The sequence below is a fragment of the Camellia sinensis genome, chromosome 1 (genome assembly GCF_055761805.1).
Source record: "Camellia sinensis isolate YWXY chromosome 1, ASM5576180v1, whole genome shotgun sequence".
Classification (NCBI taxonomy): domain Eukaryota; kingdom Viridiplantae; phylum Streptophyta; class Magnoliopsida; order Ericales; family Theaceae; genus Camellia; species Camellia sinensis.
The window spans coordinates 1,474,316-1,495,277 of record NC_138961.1 but is presented as its reverse complement, the minus strand read 5'-3'; positions in this window follow the sequence as shown (position 1 = coordinate 1,495,277).

The following is a 20,962-nucleotide window of genomic DNA, read 5'->3' as shown; positions in this document are numbered from 1 at the left end:
TCATTCTAGAACTCTTGTCCCTTATCTGCTTATCCCGAATTCCGGTTTCTTCATAGATAACCTCGGCCTAGCCGAGATCATCTCGGTGTCATGACGGGGACACGTGGCACCTCGGTTGGCACTTCGGCGACACCTCGGCCACGTGTTGTCATTCAAAAATTATGTCCCCACAACTGCCCCCTAGGTTCTATTACCTCGGCATCTTGAGGTGATGGAACCTATATCATTCCTTCCTTTAATCATGACCCCGGTTTAACTTCAGCTCGTAAATTTTTCTTAAAATTTCAACAAGTGTTAAACATGACTTCGGTTTAACTTCAACTTGTAAATTTTTCTTAAATTTCAACAAGTGTTAAACATGACCTCAGTTTAACTTCAACTTATAAATTTTTCTTTAAAATTTCAACAAGTGTTAAACATGTCATCGGTTTAACTTCAACTTGTAAATTTAAATTTCAACAAGTGTTAAACACGTCTTCGGTTTAAGTTCAACTTGTAAATTTAAAATTTCAACAAGTGTTAAACATGATCTCGGTTTAACTTCAACTTGTAAATTTAAAATTTCATCAAGTGTTAAACATGACCTTGGTCTCTTGTTTGTTGGAATCTGGGATCTGCTCACTTTAGGCTGAGCTCTTTTCTTCTCGGACCTAATCATCTAGGCCGAGATCGTGTCTTCTGGGATTCTCCATACCTAACCTCCCGCAAAGGCCGATGAGAATGTCCCTTGGTCCCGCCATGTTGAGGGACTGCAGGAACCATTTTTTGCCCCCATTTTTGGGCACTTTTCTTAGCCGCTGGAATCGGTGTATCTTTGTCACGACCCAAACCTGTCCCTATAGGTTTAGCATCGCAACTAGCCAGTAATTCGTGATTACTGAATGCCTGCTTAATAGTAATGATAGTAATACAGAGTAAAGGGGCTGGCGGAAGCCAAACAGTAAATAAAAGATGTCCATTGAGCTGTGAAAACCTGAATGCAAAAAGACTTTATGCACAAGCCACATTGATAAACAAAACATATATACATACGTCATATATATACATAACATCCAGGTTAGGGACCAAATCCCTAACTATAACTGTACAGTCAAGCCTTATTTAGTCAGTACAAAACAGAGACAAAAGGGTGATCCTGAACACCCCAAAACAGCCTTAGCTTGAACGGACTCGGAACCTCGAAGTAAGGCACGGTAGTTGGTTTGACAAAACAAGAGCTTAACTTGACGCTCCTAATTTCGGTCCGGTGCCTGGACACCTACATATAAATATAAACTGTGAGCTAAAACCCAGTGAATAACAAATGCGTAAAGGGGTTAAGAATGAATGTCCTTTCAGTAATTAAAACAGTCAATTGCATCTGTAGATCAGTTATTCAATCAGTGGCTCATATTTCATACCATAACAGTTATTTAAAAACCATAGTAGTCATATGTGGTACATCCAATAGCAAAACAGTATAGTAAGTCTTAACAGACCGATCAGTCAGTTGATGGTCATCAAAACAGTAAACAGTGGTAGTTCCAAACATTGGAACTGATAGAGATCTCTGTAACAGTAGCAGTAACAGTACGCTGCTATGGATGCTACGAATACAGTTCACAAATAGGACAAACATTCATTCAGTAAATAATGCCATTTCAGAAAGCAGTACAATCAATCGTTTAGAAATAATTATAATTGAACGTATCTTTACAACATTGTTACTCACAAAGCACTGAGCTAAAGACAGGCTAGTCAGCGTCCTCGGGTGCCAACCCTACACAGTTACAGAACGAACACACACTAAGTTACACACTTGGGATTAATAACTTAGCCCCTTAACTTGACTCGGCGTAGTTCTATAACATTATACTCATTAAGATGCCTTAAACATGGCCTAAGAATGCCTAGGATGGTATGAGGATGCAAAAATTGCACTTTAAAACACTTTTCAAAATTTGTTGAAAACAGGGGTCTCGCTCGAGCGTGGCTTTTTACGCTCGAGCGAGCTTACCAAAATAGAGGGGTCGCTCGAGCGTAGACTCCCTTGCTCGAGCGGTCTGTAAAAATTCAAAAGTACTAGATGTTGAAAATCCCCGCTCAATGCTCGCTCGAGCGTGAGACACAGTTCTTCGCTCGAGCGTAGGTCTCGTCACTCGAGCGTGCGTCTACGTGCACAAAAACCTGAGAGCTTGCAATCTACGCTCGACCCAGCATTCCGTCGCTCGAGCGAAGCTCTGAACAAAAAGATGGTCGCTCAAGCGTGGAACCCTTTGCTCTAGCGTAGAAGCCAAAATCTGGAATTTCCAAAGTTGCTCCCAAAGCTCAAACCAAGAATTAGCCATACCAAAACTCATCATTTTGGGCCAATTCTCTGGAAAACACTTGAAAACTCATACCACAACATGTTTTGAAGATCAATTTTGTAAAATCAACCTCAAAGGTAAGCCAATTGAACATCAATTTCAAAGAAACTTGAAGAACAATGCAAGAACATAACATGCATGAGTTCTTATGAATTCCAATGCTCCAAAACATGATCAAATGCAAGATTGAGCTCAAAATCATGGTGAATTCATGGACTACAACCAAAACATGGACATGCATGTAAGGATTTCATGAAAAACAACTTCAAAATACTATGATATGAACATGCATGCACACATTGCTACTTAATTCAACTCTTTAGGCTATAACTTGACTTTAATCTCCATTATTTCCATGAACCATGCAAGATCAACTTAAATTCACAATTAAGAGGAAGAACTCCCTACCTTAAGTCTTGAATTCTAGATATAAGAGCCTAATTTCTCAAGTCTCCTTCAAATTCTCCTAAGTTCCAAGCCAAACTTTGTTGAAAACAATCTTCTCATATCTCCCTCTCTCTCACGATTTTGGGTCACGAAGATGAACAAAAAGTGGTGCATCAACATATGTAAAGTGTAAGAAGTGTTGTTCTAGAATTAGGCCACTTAGTGGCAAAAGTGTAATTACCTAAGTTCAATTAGTTTAACATTATTTAATCTAATTTAATCATTCCAAATCAAATTTTAATTAAATCTACCATAAAATCCTATAAGTCCTAATTAGCACATAACACTAATTAATTTCTGATTCGGTCGCCGATAAGGCCTTCAATTTGCAGTTCGAAATTAAAACATGAACAGATCATTCAGTAGCAAACAAATAGAAATGCAATTCAAACAATACACTCATGCAAACAGATTAAGATTTCATTCTAATTAATTACTTATCATGCTCAATCATAGTTTAACACTAATCAGAGGTGAGGGTTGTCACAATCTTGTAGCGAGAACGGTGGCTGCATGACGTTGTTCTGCATCAGAAAATTGATGATCGTTTGCAGGTCCGTCAATTTGTCCGTCATTTCCTTCATCTCGTCGTCCTTCCGCAGGCATCTATCTTTCCATACTTGGAGGTCGTCCTCGTTATAATACTCACCCCGGTCCGATTTCTTCAGTACGTCGCCCTCTTGGCCAGCGTCCTTTCCTCCGTGATTCTTATCACGAGTCTCTTCGTTGCAGTTGTCTTCTTCGACGTCAAGGTCAATGTGTTTCTCACTCTCAATAGGGGTGTCGTCCTCAACCTTCTCTTTCTGTTCGTCGTTAGCCATCTATTCTTATTTTTTTCCCACAAACGGCGTCAAATTGTGTGTGTCAATTTCCGATCACACTGGCAAAATAGATTAAGCCCGAACGACCTGTCACAAAAAGAAGATTCCGGCGGTGGTTTGTCCACCTGGGGCACTCCGATGATCAAGTCAGTTATCACTCAAAGATAGCAAAAGTGCTTAACTCACTATTCAGAGCATAAAAGTATACCTTAGACTCATGGGGGTGCCTCTCTTTTATAGCCAACGCTTACCTAATATCAATAGAAGCCTAGCTTCAATGGATTTAGGATTACTGCTAAGCTTGAACTCCCAATAGGATTGGAATAAACTCTCTAAGAGTCTTATCTTTATCCAAACTGAAGTCCTCTCTCATTCTAGGACTTTTGTCCCTTATCCACTTATCTTGGATTCCGGTTTCTTCGTAGATAACCTCGGCCTAACCGAGATCATCTCGGCGTCATGACCAGGACACGTGGCACATCGGCTGGCACTTCGGTGACACCTCGGCCGATACTTCGATGACACCTCGACCACGTATTGTCATTTAAAAATTATGTCCCCACAAGTCCAAATGAGTAAATTTTTTTAAGCTAAAATTCGTTAATAGCTTTCATTGTTTGCAAGGCTTTGGAGGAGCACAATTCATTGTCATATTATTAATTCATTAACAAATTGCACACGGAGTTACTTATCACTCAACCCCCACCACACTCATTATCTGTCTCAATTTTTTTTCCCCCCCATATTCTTTGTACTATATTATCATACTAGAGAGAGTTTGGGCGGGAAAAAAATGGATCTCAACCATAGATATTGAATAGGATTGATCTAGACCATTTAAATAAAATGTATCTCACATACATTTTATATATTTTCAAAATCCCTCTTGCCTTATTATATAGATTACTAAAATCAATGGTAACAAAAATATATAGATCGCATGATACAAAAAGTGTGACAAATGATCATATACTTTATTTTCTTTTTATCTTTGGTGAATTTTTTTATTAAAAAAAAAAATTATACTTTTTAGATTATCCTGCACTAGAAAAACTTGAAAAGGTAAAAAAAAAAATTCAAAAAAAAAATGTAACTTTTTATTGAAATCTCAAACTCATTGTGAGGGGTTGTTTGAGATTTACTTATTCAATATATTTTTTGATTTTTTTATAAAATGATGTTTAAAAAAATAAAAAAATAATGCGACTCAAATAGGTGGTAAGTGTGTCATCCTATCCTATCCTTTGTCTATCTACTTAAGAAAGGTAAATGATCATCCTCTACGTGTTTTTCGCTGCGAACCTATGATAGTAGCTTAGAATATCATGTGGATAATGCATAATGATACTCCGAATGTATCCAATAATTAGTTAAATAATTAATAATGTAGATAGAATAGTCCCCAAAGTTGAGGGTTTGGGACTCACAACGGCAACTGCATGCTTCGTTACAGTACCGTTTTGTAGACTCCATTCTAACTCTCACTTTTTCTCTCTCAAAATTATACTATATATTTTTTCTTCAAAAATGATTTGGACCCCCAATTTTTCAAACCCCCATGACCCCCAGTGTTTTCTTATTGGCTGGAAATTTTTTTTTTTTTTTTTTTTTCCTATCTGCCAATCACAATGCCCCATGTGGACTGGGGGTGCTGGGGGTCACCCCCCACTGGGGGTCCCCAGCACGGTTGATTTTTTCTTTGTCCTTTAACTCTCTCCATATAATATAATATATAAACAAAAATTGATAAAAAAAACTTATACTGACTGAAATAATTTAATATGAATTTTTTATTTTAAAACAAAACAATTTATTTAAAAAATAATATTGTCACATCATTCTTATAATATTTTTTAAATGCTATTCTGGTAGTATTTACAAAAATTCATTTGAGGAATAATATTATGTGTACTCTTAAAATGGTTCATATACTAATCACCAAACATCACAAAAATTCACAACTTACATAATAAATATAATTTTTCTGACTACAAAAAGTAAAACTTTTTTGACCATAAAAAAAATCTTAATTTTATCGCAAAGTGAGATAATTTTGTTATTTGTAATTTTAAGGTACACATTATAAATTTATCATTTATAATTTTTATCATACAGTGGTATAACACATTACAAAAAATTATAACTTTTACCATAAATAAATCATAATTTTCTTGCGGTGTGCTTTTTTAGGGGTGCATGTAATAGCCTTTCTCATTGATTTGAAGTTGAAGATTCTCGTACTTATGTTCTTTTTCCCTTCTATGCTAAACTGGATACAATTGAGCCAAAAAATAAAAATTTGCAAATCAAGATTTATAGCAAATCACACAATTGATTTGATTTTTTCAATACATGGTTTGGTCTTGATTTAAAAATAAAAAAAAAAAATTGTACATCAAGATTCGGTTTGTAATTTTATAGTTATGGTTTCACTTTGAAACTAAATTGGACCATTAAAATATACAAATAAAATGATCTTCATATATATTTTGTTTTAAAATAAAAGGTCTACATTAAATTATATGAATTTATATAAAAAATTATTTACATATTATTACATGGAGCAAGTGAGTTACAAGATCAAATAGAAATATATGGTTTTGAGGAAATAATAATAATAATAATAATAATAATAATAATAATAATAATTAAGGCCAAGTTTGGGAAGTCTCAAAAAAGTCAAAAAATCAAAAAATTACTTAAAAAGTTAAAAAGTTATCACTATTCAACAAAAGTCAACAATTACGGCGGCACAACTCTCAATACTAATTTTTCCCTACACATTAATTTATACAATTTTTTAATACACATTTTTTCATAAAAGTCAAAAAGTTAACCTAAACATTCATATTTTCAACCTTAACTTTTTAGTCTAAAAAGACAAAAAGTGCACTTATTTAAAACACCCCAAACAAACCCCTAAAATTAGAACAGAAAAGTGAGAGTTGAAATGGAGGCTATAAAACGACACCGTAATACAGCACAACAGTTGCTGCATCATCCTCGAACTCCAAAGTTGGCATTGGGTGTGTTTGGCAAAGACTATTTTTGGCTTTTTGAGTTAAAATTTATAAAATGACAAATTAGATTATAATAGTCAATAAGATAAAATATCACATCAAATTCATAATTATTATACTTTTTTTCTTATAAATATTACATTCAACTTCAAAAAATCTAATTATCTTTTTAAATATAAAAATTTTAACTTGCTAAAATAATCAAAAACTAAAATAATCTACTAAAATAACAACTTTTCAAACGATCACAATATGTATGCCGACACTCTTAGGAAGTCTATTTGTCCATTATTACTAAGAAAAAATCGAAACCATGTCGGTTTTCAACCACTGGTTATTATGGTCACCTATACACACCTAATTAGGTTTCTTCTTTTTTTCAAGGTTTAACTGTATAATGGAATTGGCTTAATAGAGATGTGATGATGTTCATCTTGATCGTTGATGTTAACAATTTTTTTAATTGGATTGGATGCATATTATTATCTTCTAGCTACTTACAATAACCACACAAAAAAAAATGTATAGTTCGATCTTGTTTGTCATAACTTAAAAAAGTTAAAAAATCAAAAAGTTACTATCCTATTTAAGTCACATCATCTTATTTAAATCACATCAACTCTCTATCACATCATTTCAAACCCAACCTATACCCAACTTATATTTCATAAAAAGTCAAAAAATACACTTATTTAGATCATTCCAAATCACCCCTTAAAATGAAAAATAATGCAATATATATATATATTTTCTAGCCATACATTACATAACCCCTGCTTTGTTGTTGTTGAAGCCATTTACTGGCTTTTATTATTTGTGGTTGAACAAGTGAAAATAATGCATACAAGAGAAACACACAAAGCAATCAACAAATTAATCACCTATTATTTGAGTTTTTGCAACTGCTTTGTCCTTTTGTTTTATTTTTGGCACAACAGATCCAAAAAAACATATGCCCAGTGTGGATGATGGGTGAAATTTTACGTGATGTTATCTGTCATGTCAAACTTAGCATAATATTTTGCATATTTATCATTTTTTTAAAAAAATAAAATGTATAATAATTTGTTAGTGGTCTGAAAATTTTGTAATTTATTTTTATATTATTTTCAATATATATATTTTTTTTGGGAGAGGGGGCAAAATCCAATGGGAGTTAATGCAGATCACCTACAATTCATGTGCAAAGTGTGGCAGAAGGAGGAACACCCATCTAAAAAAATAAAGGGTAAATTATAAATATATTATCTGAGATTTATTTAAATTATAAATTACTTCTTGTAATTGTAAAAATTATATTATGTTCTTAAAGAATTTTAATTTTATAACAAATAGGTCATTTTATTAATAAATTATCAAAATAATTAATAGTTTTTAATAATATTAAAATTTTATTTTAATTAATAATTCAAATAATTTTATTATTGTATAGGTGAACAATTTGAAATTTTACTTTTTCAATTAATTCTGTTAAATAAAAATTCTGATATTGAGGTATTTGTAATTTTCCAAACCACAGGGACAATTTGTATTTTAAACAAATCTCAGGAAGTGTATTTGTAATTTATCCAAAAATAAATAAATTACACATAGATCCTTGAGATTTGAGTTTAATATTATTCTTTGACGTTTGAAAAATTACACTAATTTTCTTACCATTACAATTATTTAAACGGAATAAAGACTTTGAACTCATGCCCTCTCTCTCTTTTTACTTTATTTTATTTATTTATTTTTTCTTTCATTTGCTTTATTTGTTTAATGTAATTTTTTTTTTATTTTTCTACTAAAAATTATTGTTTTTTTTAATATAAAAAAGAATTATAAAATGAACTATTAATTATAAAAATAAAAATATAATTTTTAAAGTGTTAAAAAATAGGATATAATTAGATCAAATATCAATCGTGTCAATATAATTACCCAAAAAAGAAAAAGAGTAAAAGTGGAGGACCATGAATATCATCAACTTGATGGGATAAGGGGAAGAAAAATGCTTGGAGCACTAATTAGTATTCCCACTAATTACGTGACAGTAGGTCTCGCCATTAATGATGTGATGTTTTGATTTTTAAGTTATATATTTTTTTTTTTATTATTATTTTTTAATGTAAGGGTGAAAGGGCGGACATTAATCTGACAGCCAATTGCAAATCAATTCAATTCCATTGATGAATTTCAGGGAAAAGAGAGGACAGTAATCTGACAGCCAATTGCAAATCAATTCAATTCAATTGATGAATTTCAACAGTTGGAGCTACCTGCATCCTAACACATTTATTGGGCAACAATGATACATCTCATTAATTTAGGAGTATTAATGGACCACTAATAAGATAAAAATTCAAAAAAAAAAAAAAAAAAACTTAAAGCCAAAATATCACATCAGTCAATGAGACTCACTCTCTAAAACTCTTTTAGTGCTCTCAATTTAGAGCTCCCTAACATTTTTCTTTATTGGGGATGCGTGATGTCAGGTGTGTCCCCACTAATCTCTCTCTCTCTCTATGAATTTCATTTCCCCAAATTTACAATAATGTTTCACGAAATAATATGAAACCACGAAATTAAAAAAAAAAAAAAAAAAAGTCTCTTCCTATTCCCATATCATATTTTGTTTGAGCGCAGTGATTGAGGGCCCGACGTTTTCGGGGCTCGAATGCCCCGAAATTCCGTTTAAGGTAAAAAAAAAAAAAAAAAAAAAAGGAAAAAAGAAAGAAAAAAAAAAACAGTTTCCAAAATTAGAAATTAGGGGCATTAGGGGCAAATTTTTTAGGGCCACCAATCATTTTTGTTTGTTTGATAACAGAAGAATGCAAATATAAATTTTCAGGGCTTTATTAGGCAACGTCAAAAGTTGAACTGTCGTCAAAAGTTGAACTATGATAGTATTTGAGAGGGCAATTTTTGGGAAAAACTGGGCCAAGCTGCGAGTTGGGTTTTAAGGCCCAGAAAAGCGAAGGACTAAGTAAAAAAGGCCGTAATGGTTACTCCGGCCTAGGAGAGACAGAGTTACTCCGGCCCAAAGGAGGTGGAATTACTTCGGCTTACGAAGTAATAGAGTTACTTCGGCTAGAGGATTGTAAAGTACTTCGGTTTGGGGAGCAACTTGGAGTTAGACCGGCCTTAGAGGCATACCGGTTTGAGAGTTATGCCGGTCGAGTCAGTGGTTCGGTCCGAACGTACCACGGTTCAGGTATTAGAGAACCGAGATATGATAGCATGAAGAAGAACCGAACAACTTTTAGTACGGCCTACTTGGTGGCTCGGCATAGCCATTTTTACTTCGGTCAAATAGAAGTTCGGCCATAAAGAGAACCATCCCACTTGGTTTAAGCAGTGGGGGAGGGTGTGAAAGGATAAGCATTATCCTTAGGAGAATGAATCCTAGGAGGACTCTGCATGGAGAAGTACAAGTCCTACTAGGATTGTGCCACGGGAAACTTATAAAAGCTCACAAGCATCACCTTGGAGGAGGTAATTGAACACAATCTTTCTGAGAACTTAGAGCTTTGTCTATTCGTCAAGTTTTCTGACTTAGGCATCGGAGAGGTTTCCGGCACACACCCGCCGGCTAGCTCACGTTTGTGTTTTCAGGTGACAAAGCGACGTCGTACGGAGAAGCGTGGACTTGGTCAACAGGATTATACGAGGAGAATTATTTCCTCCCCGTACAATTGGCGCCGTCTGTGGGAAGAACAGACAAGAACAAAAACCTCTTGACCAAGCTTCTCCTTTTTTCATTCAATGGCACACATTGAAGACTTGCCGCAGTCCGCCGTCGACGGACTAACTCCAGAAGGGGGCGCAAGGCGTGAGGGATTACCTGCTGTCCCTCCCATGGCGGACTTGGAGCCCCAACAACATAATTCCAGGAGGAGCAGCAGGGGAAGGCGGAATGGCAGCCCTCGTCACTCTCAAAGTCCCGACAGGCAAAGGAGGAGGATTGATCCTCAAGCCCTGGAAGATCGCGTAAAGGAACAGGATGAACTGATTCGGAGGATGGCGGCGGACATGGAGGCCTTGAAACGCCAGATGAAGACCAAAGATGTGGCGATAGGAGAGGGGCGCAAGCACAAGACGCCCCCTCGCCACTCAGAAAGTCGTAGTAGGAATACTACACCCTCTCAAGGAGAGAGCAGAAGCCTCAGGACAGGCGACACTCACTCCTTATCTTCAAGGACTCGTCACTCCAGGTCTGAGAGGACGAGATCCGAAAGATCATACACTGAAGGAAGCACGTATTGGCCTTCACATTCACACCAAACCAGATCCAGACAAACCGAGCTACCCAGGTCATCCGACTTACGAACCGTGCTAGAAGAAAAAGCACGATGCAAGGAAGATGCCAGGGCAAGGGATCCACACCGAGTTTCGGCCTTACAACGGTTGGCTCCTCGGACGCACGGAAGCGTCGAGGTTGGAATGCCAATACCGCGACCGGCCTACGAACCAACGGACAAGGCATTGGCAAGACTACAGACCTCGCCGTTTGTCCCAGCGATCGAAAACGCACCCCTACCATCAGGCTTCCTTCAGCCGAAGTTCAATACATATGAAGGGAAGACGGACCCGTATTCACACTTGAGCCACTTTCGCCAAGTCATGGCCGTGTACAGGCGAAACGAGGCCTTAATGTGCATACTTTTCCCATCAAGTCTGGGCGACCTGGGCTTGACTTGGTTCGAAAAGCTCCCAGAGGGTAGCATAGCCTCCTGGGCCCAATTGGCAGAAGCGTTCGTAACAAGGTTTCGGACAAATACTAAGACACCGGTGGAGATAGACCAGTTACTCTCCATCGACATGGGTGAAAAAGAGACCCTCAGATCTTACAACAGTCGCTACTGGGAGACATTCAACCAGATTGGAGACTGCCCCACCAATCTAGCCATTGCGCAATATAAAAGAGGCCTACCAGTAGGGAACCGACTAAGGGATTCAATTACCATGACGCCACCCCTCACCATGGAGGCCCTAATGGAAAGAGTGCATCAGCACATCAGGGTAGAAGAGGATGGCGCGCGTGCTAAAGCAAAATCAAGCACGACCGCAGCACTGGAAAAGAAAACCCCTGCCAAGGTCAACACGGTTGACCGAAGTAACAAGAACGGACGTGGCAGACGAGATAACGGAGAAGACCCAGACAAAAGATGGTTGAGAATCCGCACTGCCATAACAACGGTGTTCAAAAAACCAATATATCGGATTCTGAGCGAAATCAAAGACAAGGCTTTTGTCAAGTGGCCAGCCAAGCTTGGGGAAGCTCAGAAGAATTACGACGACAGATCACGGTGCACCTTCCACAAAGAAAAGGGGCACCGAACTGAGAATTGCACGCCACTAAGACAGCATTTAGAAGAATTGGTGGCAGCAGGCCACTTGGACGAATACATTGAAGGAGGAGTGCAACCGGCCCCCCAAGATCATAATGACCAACCCAACAGAATGCCAAACGATGCACCACCACAAGGCATTATCAATGTAATTCATGGAGTTTTTGAACCTGAGCGCGTATGCGAGCTTAGAGGTTCAATCAAGAAGGCTGAACACTTTAGGGAAGTATTAAGTGCCCAACCCGCCATCAAGAAGGGGAGGACAGAGGCAGCAAACGTCATGTCCTTTTCGGATAAGGACTTGGAACGAATTTACTGCCCCCATAATGATGCCCTGGTTGTCACTCTCCGAGTCAAGGATTTTGACGTCAAGCGGATTCTGATTGACCAGGGTAGTTCATGTGAGATCATGTATTACGACACATTCAAACAACTAAAGCTGCAAGACAAAGACTTGGCACCTGCAGTTTCTCCCCTGATTGGATTCAACTCCATGCCAGAGTGGCCTGTCGGCAAAATAATCCTTCCAGTCAGAGCAGGAAGTGTATCAAAACAGGTGGAGTTCTGGGTATTGAAGGTCCCCTCCACCTACAACATCATCCTGGGCAGAACATGGCTGCATGCCATGCGTTCGGTAGCGTCATCATACCATCAGGTAATGCGGTTCCCCAATGACGCCGGTATAATTGAAGAAGTCTATGGCGATCAGATCATGTCAAAACAGTGCTTCGCCACAGCAAATGGAAGCCGAGCTGCCAAAGGATACGTTCATTCGGTGGAAGAACCAGAGAGTAATGAACTATTCGCGGACGTCGGCAAAGAGGCTGATCAGAAAGCGGTGGAAGACTTGGTGGAGGTAAAAATAGATGAGAAGAACCCGGATAAGTTCTTCTTGCTTGGCTCATCATTGTCCAGCGCTGAGAGATTAGAGGTCTTGGAATTCTTGACCTCTAATATCGAAGTGTTTGCCTGGACACCTTACGACATGCCAGGCATTGATCCAAACTTCATCAGTCACCAACTCAATGTCCACCCATCCGCCAGACCAGTCATTCAACGCACACGCAGATCGGCACTCCACCACGCCGAAATAGTGGCAGAAGAGGTAGGCAACCTGCTGGAGGCAGGAGCGATAAGGGAAGTGCACTACCAAAAATAGATCTCCAACACCGTCGTAGTGCCAAAAAAGAATGGTAAATGGCGTGTCTGCGTTGACTACAAAACAGTCAACAAAGCGTGCCCAAAAGATAGCTTCCCTCTACCAAGGATAGATCAACTGGTGGACTTAACGGCAGGACATAACCGACTTAGCTTTTTGGATGCATACAGAGGCTACCACCAGATCGCCATGCATGAACTAGACCAGGAGGTCACATCCTTCACAACACCAAGGGGGTTATATTGCTACAAGGTCATGCCCTTTGGCCTAAAGAACGCAGGGGCGACATTCCAAAGGATGGTCACCAAGATGTTTGAACCATTGTTAGGCAGAACAATGGAGGCTTACATCGACGACATGGTGGTCAAAAGCAAGGATAAGAATGACCATCTGAAAGATTTGGGCGAGATGTTCCAGATCCTGAAGAAACACAAGTTGCGCCTCAACGCATCCAAATGCGCATTCGGAGTTGGATCTGGCAAATTCTTGGGCTTCCTGGTGACCAACCGAGGTATAGAAGCAGACCCCTCTCAGATCAAAGCAATCCAGGAGTTGGAGAGACCAAACTCAGTCAAAGAAGTACAGCATCTCACTGGTATGGCGGCTGCGCTAAACCGGTTCATAAGCAGGTCGTCAGACAGACTACGACCATTCTTCCAAGCTTTAAAAGCCAAGTTTGAGTGGGATGAAGAATGCGACCGAGCTCTGGAAAGCTTGAAGGAGTACATGTCTTCCCCACCACTACTTGTAACTCCAGTTCCTGGTGAAGAACTCTTTTTATACCTGGCAGTTTCTCAGTACGCAGTTAGCGCAGTGTTGGTTCGTGCAGAAGGAATACAACACCTGCCCATCTTTTATGTAAGCAAGACATTGTTGGGAGCCGAAACAAGGTACTTGCCCTTAGAGAAGCTAGCATTAGCGTTAATGATGGCATCCAGAAAGTTGGCGCATTACTTTCACGCCCACACCATAGTCGTCCTCACAGCCTTTCCATTAAAAGCTCTGTTTGAAAGGGCGGACTTCAGTGGGCGAATTTTAAAATGGGCAGTAGAGTTGGGACAATTCGACATCAAGTTCCAACCCAAGACCGCAATAAAAGCTCAATCTTTGGCAGACTTCGTCGCAGAGTTTACTCCTGGAAGTCATCATATCTGCCCAGTCGACCTGACTGACTCAACCGAGCTAGGGACGGAAGTTGACGCCGGAATAGCGCAACCCCTAGTGGAAGGTAGTCCATCAAGCACAAAGGCAAACCATACTAAGGACAACAAGGAAAAGACGAACAAAGGCTCACCAGCAGTTCAAACAGAGGACGAAGGGCAGACAGCCAATATGGACTTTGAAGAAAACACCATCCTTGACCCCACGGCATCGTCTGACCCTTCCACCTGCTGGAAACTATTCGTTGGAGAGATGTGGAAGCTCTTTGTGGATGGAGCATCCAACTGACATGGTGTAGGGCTTGGCATAGTCCTCATCTCTCCAGACGGCCTGGTTATAGAGCAAGCAATCAACCTTGGCTTCCCAGCATCCAACAACGAAGCAGAGTATGAGGCGCTTCTCGCAGGACTCAAGTCGGCACACTTCATGAAAGCAACCGAACTAATGGTATACAGTGACTCACTGCTGGTGGTAAACCAAATTTCTGGCGAATACGAAGCAAAGGATGACAGAATGGCCAAGTACCAAGAGCTAGTCAGAACGGAGATCAAGAAGTTTGATGTGGTAAGGATAGAACAAATTGGCAGGGAGGAAAACAGCCGAGCGGACGAGCTAGCAGGCCTTGCCTCAATGGCAGATACATCAATCCCTCATCCATTACTCGTCGACTTCTTACCAAAACCAAGCATAGAAGACCCCGAAGCAGAAGAAGTGTATTGCACAGAATTAGGGCCCTCTTGGATGGATCCCATCATCCTGTTCCTCAAAGACGGCATCCTACCAGAAGAGAAAAAAGAAGCCAACAGAATAAGGGCGAAATCGCAGCGGTTTTGGCTATCTCCATCTTTGGCATTATATAAGAAGTCGTTCTCTGGGCCTTACCTCAAGTGCGTTCATCCCAGCAAAGTAGAAGCATTCCTGTTCGAAATACATGAAGGGGTATGTGGAAGTCATCAAGGGGGAAGGTCGCTCGCTTACAGGGCTATTTCACAAGGATATTGGTGGCCATATATGCAAGCAGACTCAGACAAATATGTGAAGAAGTGTGAAAAATGCCAGAAATTCGCGCACCAAATACATCAACCAGCAAGAGAACTCCTGCCTTTAACTAGCCCATGGCCTTTCGCAATGTGGGGCTTAGACATAGTAGGACCACTTCCAACGGCACCCGGGGGCAGAAAATTCTTTCTCGCAGCAACAGACTACTTCACAAAATGGGTGGAAGCAGAAGCATTGGCATCAATCAAAGAAAAAGACGTGAAGAAGTTTGTTTGGCAAAATATTATCACTCGGTTTGGCATACCAAAAGCACTGATCTCAGACAATGGAACTCAGTTCGACGGCAGAATCTTCAGAAGCTTTTGTGAAGAATACAAGATAGAGTTCTACAATTCCACACCGGCGTATCCTCAAGCAAATGGGCAGGCTGAAGCATCAAATAAAGTCGTCTTGGATGGACTAAAGAAAAGGCTAGAGAAAGCAAAAGGCAAGTGGGCGGATGAACTTCACCATGTTCTATGGGCTTACCGCACCACACCTCGGCGATCAACTGGAGAAACACCATTTTCCTTAGCCTATGGCATGGAAGCAGTGATCCCACTAGAAGTTGGCCTCCCTACAATTCGAAGCGAAAATTTTGATCCAGACTTAAATGGAGAAGCCATAGCCTTAGAACTCAACCTTGCAGAAGAAAGAAGAGAAAGAGCGTTGGTCCACATCGCCTCATACCAACGAGAGTTAATAAAAAAATACAGCAAAAAGGTTCATCCAAGACAATTCAAAATTGGCGATTGGGTATTGCGCAAAGTAATGGGAAACACCTTGGTCCCAGGAGACGGCAAGTTAGGCCCAAATTGGGAAGGTCCTTATAAGGTGGTTGGGTTAGCCGGCAAAGGGGCATACCACCTAGAAGACAAGGATGGCAAGGCAATCCCTAGGCCATGGAATACGGCCAATCTCAAGTTATTTTACTTTTAGCTTTTCTTTTTCAAACATATGTAATTTTTTTCTTCCTTCAATAAAATGAGCAATTCTTTTTAGCACAAGTTATTCTTTGTAAAAGTCAGCTTTAGAGACTAAGTTTATTGCAAGCATTCTATTCCAAGTTAGCTGGAAAAACTAACTCAGAGGTTGGCTGGATTAAACCAACATCCTTCCTAAGCCCAAGACAAGGATCTAGGCTGCAGGACATTTGGTCGGAATAACCAAATACTATAAGTTAGCTGGAAAAACTAACTTCAATAGTTGGCTGGAATAAACCAACACTTGTTACTCTTCAGCCGAAGTAAGTGTATGGCTGAAGAGTGGTTGGCTGGATTAAACCAACACTTGTTACTCTTCAGCCGAAGAAAGTGCAAGGCTGAAGAGTGGTTGGCTGGAATAAACCAACTCTTGTTACTCTTCAGCCGAAGTAAGTGTGAGGCTGAAGAGTGGTTGGCTGGAATAAACCAACTCTTGTTACTCTTCAGCCGAAGTAAGTGTGAGGCTGAAGAGTGGTTGGCTGGAATAAACCAACACTTTGTACTCCTTAGCCGAAGTAAGTGCATGACTAAGGAGTGGTTGGCTGGAAAAAACCAACTCTTGTTACTCTTCAGCCGAAGTAAGTGTGAGGCTGAAGAGTGGTTGGCTGGATTCAACCAACACTTAGTAATCCTCAGCCGAAGTAATTATATCGGCTAAAGAGTGGTTGGCTGGTAAGTATAGTTTAACCAACCAAAAACCGAAATAAACACTTGGAGTAATAGAAGACATTACAAATGCAAGCATACACACAATAACCGGAATAAGAGAAGTAAAATTTTCATTGCAAGAGAAGTCATTACAAGGGGGCTTAGTTCGGTTACAAAGAAAAAAAAAAAAAAAAAAAAAAAAGGAATACAAAGTCAAGCAAAAAGATCTTCAATCTCGGCATCAAAGGCAGCATCAGTAACAACTGGAAGACCGGTCTCTGGTGGCAGCACTCCTTCAGTCACAATAGTGGCATCGACCGGAGCCACAGTTTCATTTGGCTGTTCAATAGTCAGATCTTCCACTCTGGACTCCGGCCGATCTATCTGATCCACGTTTTCAACCGGAGTACCCTCAGAAGCAGAATCTTCATCAGTATCTGAACCTTCAAGGAATTGCTGCTGCATGGCATCCGCATACCCCGCGAGGGACTTCGGTATAAAGTACTCTGGAGGGTTGAAGACCTCGGTCTGTTGATCATGACCGAGCTTCTCCACAGCCGCCCTCCAGCCGCACTTGAAGAAAAGCTCCTTGGCGGCATCGCATTGCTTGACGTAGGCCTCCTCTGCCTCCTTGAAACCTCGCTTGTACCCCCCCTTGTCGACCGCCTCCATGTTCTTTTTCAGTTCGCTTATTTCGGCGTCCTTTCTCCTCTCAAGCTTCAACAACTCCCGCAAATACTTATCCTTCATTACGATGGCAGCTTTCTGCTTCTCCGCTTCCGCCGAATTAACTAGATCGGCAAGACGACCGTTCTCCGCTTCTAGCTCGGCCATTCTCTTTTCGGCTTGTAGTAGTTCGGCCGACTTTGCTTCGGCTTCCGCCATTGCCTGCCTTGTGGTTTTGCGGAGTTCTTGGACTTTCCTATAAGTGACATTGTTCTTTTGCAAGGCCTGGCAAAACAAAAATCTCATCTCAGCCGAAGTAAAAGTTTGAAAAATTTAGACAGGAAAAAACAGACAGAGCTACTTACCAAGATCATGGACTTGGAAGCAGACCGAATTGATTTCATCTCGGTGTTCAGCTGCTTCAAGTGGTGCTCCATGTCCTTGGGGAGGCACACACTTTTGGCCAGGTTAAAGGCCAGTTGGTGGTCTTTTTCAGCCACGACCGAATTAGTGGCTTTGATGTTTCGGTCATTGAAGATCAAAGGCGGAGCCCACTTCGGAGATCGAGCTCGGTCAATTTGCTCTGGTTGAGAGGCAGGATGAGGACTTTGGGGGACGGATTCGACTTCATCAACAAGTTGCTGTTCGGCTGACGTAGATCGGGCGCGTTTTGAAGGGCGAGATGAAGAAGGCCGTTGTGAAGGAAGGGCCACGACGGCGGGCTGAACCTCAGTAGTTGGTGTTACTTCGGCCCTGGTTGTTGTGGTCAGGAGGGCCCTAACTCTGCTTTTCTTTGCCATTTCTTCTTCAGCTGTTAGCGGGACTAGTCTTATCTCGGGCAAAGTTGGATCCGGTTCTGGGTCTTCCTCGAGAAGAAAATCGGTTACCTTTGCTTTCCGTCGACCGCTATAACGGTAGGTCGGTTCGAAATTTAGAAGCTTGGCCCAATCTCTTTCTTTAACCCGAAATGCGGCTCGCAAGACTCCGAGTTTAGGATAGCTATACAAGGAATGGAGATGGGCGAAATCTGCAAAAAAGAGAAGTGTTAGTTCGGCTAACAAACTAAACAACCGAGATAACTTACAAAGCAGAAGACCGAAGTAAAATTACCAGGCTCTCCCATTTTCTAATTTATAGGTCGGCCAGGAATTTGAGCCTGAAAATCCTCAAAGTTCCCAGAGACCCAGAGGAAATCATCATCATTTAGATCTTTATCCGGAGTGTGTTTAATTATCTTCTCTCGACGGCGACGAATTCTGAGGTAGTAGACCCACCCAGCATTCTTTGAGCCAATAGAGTATTGATGAAAGATCTCGGCCAGACCAAGATTCAGTCCGGTTTGGTGGTTTAAAGCGGCTATCCCCATTATAATACGATATGTATTGGTGGATAGTTGGGTGGGACATAACCTAGTCTGTCTGAGAAATTCGCAGATTAGCGGTTGGACAGGAAACCGTAGTCCGGTTTCTATTATGGATTGAAGGGTAAAAGGCACGAAGCCTTCATTGTTCCAGGGGGTAGCATCTTTTTCGGCCAACGCCAGATGGACGTCGTCAGGAATCCGGTAATCATGCCTAAATTCGGCCATGCCGCCAGGGGTTTCGACTAAATATCTATACTTACCCATTTGTTGTATAATTTATGAATAAATTATTTCGGTACAAAAACTAGGCTCAGTAGCTCGGTTGAGCACACGCAGGAGTGCCTGGGCAACCTAAGTCTGCAAAGTAGAAAACAAAGGGGTTAAGCACAGATCGTTGGACCGCGCTACAAATTATAAGCAAGATATACAAATCCTACTTCGGTTTAGTGGGCTGGTTCTACCTCGGCTCATCAGAAGGTTTCTTAGCTCGGTTTTGAGCAGTTTAGACCGGTTTAACGTCTGGGGGCAGCTTTCTGAGTTCGGTCTAAAAAACTAAGAAAGCTGGTTTAGTCCCAAGGCCTAAATCGGTTGCGGTGTGAGGAGAGTTACTCCGGCTGAGCCCCTAGGGGCGGCTTTCTGAGTTCGGTTTCAGAACTAAGAAAGCCGGCTTGGCCCCAAGGTCTTACCTCGGTTGGAGACCGAAGTACCTAGTTCGGTATGTGCAAGCTTATTCGGTAATCTTATCTTGGCTAGAGTGGTTCAGGATAAACTACTGACATTCCTACAAGTTCTAGCTCGGTTATTGACTACAGAAATCTACATATTAGGGGCAAACAGAATCCTAGTTCGGTTGCTAGGTGATTTTGGATCTAAGACTATTTTCCTACAAAATAGTTCATACATACATGGAGTTCTACTGGTTTCTTCATAAAAGGTACAAAAGCAAAGCAGACAAATGGAGAAAAATGTTTGCAAAAAGCATACAAAACAGAAACGAATGGTAAAACAAACAAAAAAATCGCAAGATGGTTAGATTTTCTTACCTGAGAAGAGAGAAAGAAGGCTGGAGTCGGAAACGGTGGCAGCAAGAAAAGAACACAAGCTCAACACAAGCTCGAGTGTGGAATAAGTAGAGATACAGAAAGAAGATGAAAACAATAGAGTAAATGATTCCAGAATCGAAAGGGCTGTTTTGTGTAAAAGGGAGAGAGAAAAAGGCGGCAAAAAGAAGCGGGAACAGTACAAAAATTCTGAAGGACGGCGTGACAGTTGGCCACAGCTTATCAGAGCTTGCCACGTGTCACTGGAATTGGAAGCGTTACAGTCGCTGTGATTGAAGAGACGTTTTGACCGGACATGGTGATACCCGAGGTAAACTTAGCTCGGCTGGAAAGGCTAAAGGGTTTTTAGCTCGGCTGGAAAGGCTAAAGGGTTTTTTAGCTCGGCTGAAAAAGCGTAACAAACTTTAGCTCGGCCAGAAGGCTGGTAATCCCAATCATGTTGCACAGATGGAATTAAGGGGCAATTGAGAGGGCAATTTTTGGGAAAAACTGGGCCAAGCTGCGAGTTGGGCTTTAAGGCCCAGAAAAGCGAAGGACTAAGTAAAAAAGGCCGTAATGGTTACTCCGGCCTAGGAGAGACAGAGTTACTCCGGCCCAAAGGAGGTGGAATTACTTCGGCTTACGAAGTAATAGAGTTACTTCGGCTAGAGGATTGTAAAGTACTTCGGTTTGGGGAGCAACTTGGAGTTAGACCGGCCTTAGAGGCATACCGGTTTGAGAGTTATGCCGGTCGAGTCAGTGGTTCGGTCCGAACGTACCACGGTTCAGGTATTAGAGAACCGAGATATGATAGCATGAAGAAGAACCGAACAACTTTTAGTACGGCCTACTTGGTGGCTCGGCATAGCCATTTTTACTTCGGTCAAATAGAAGTTCGGCCATAAAGAGAACCATCCCACTTGGTTTAAGCAGTG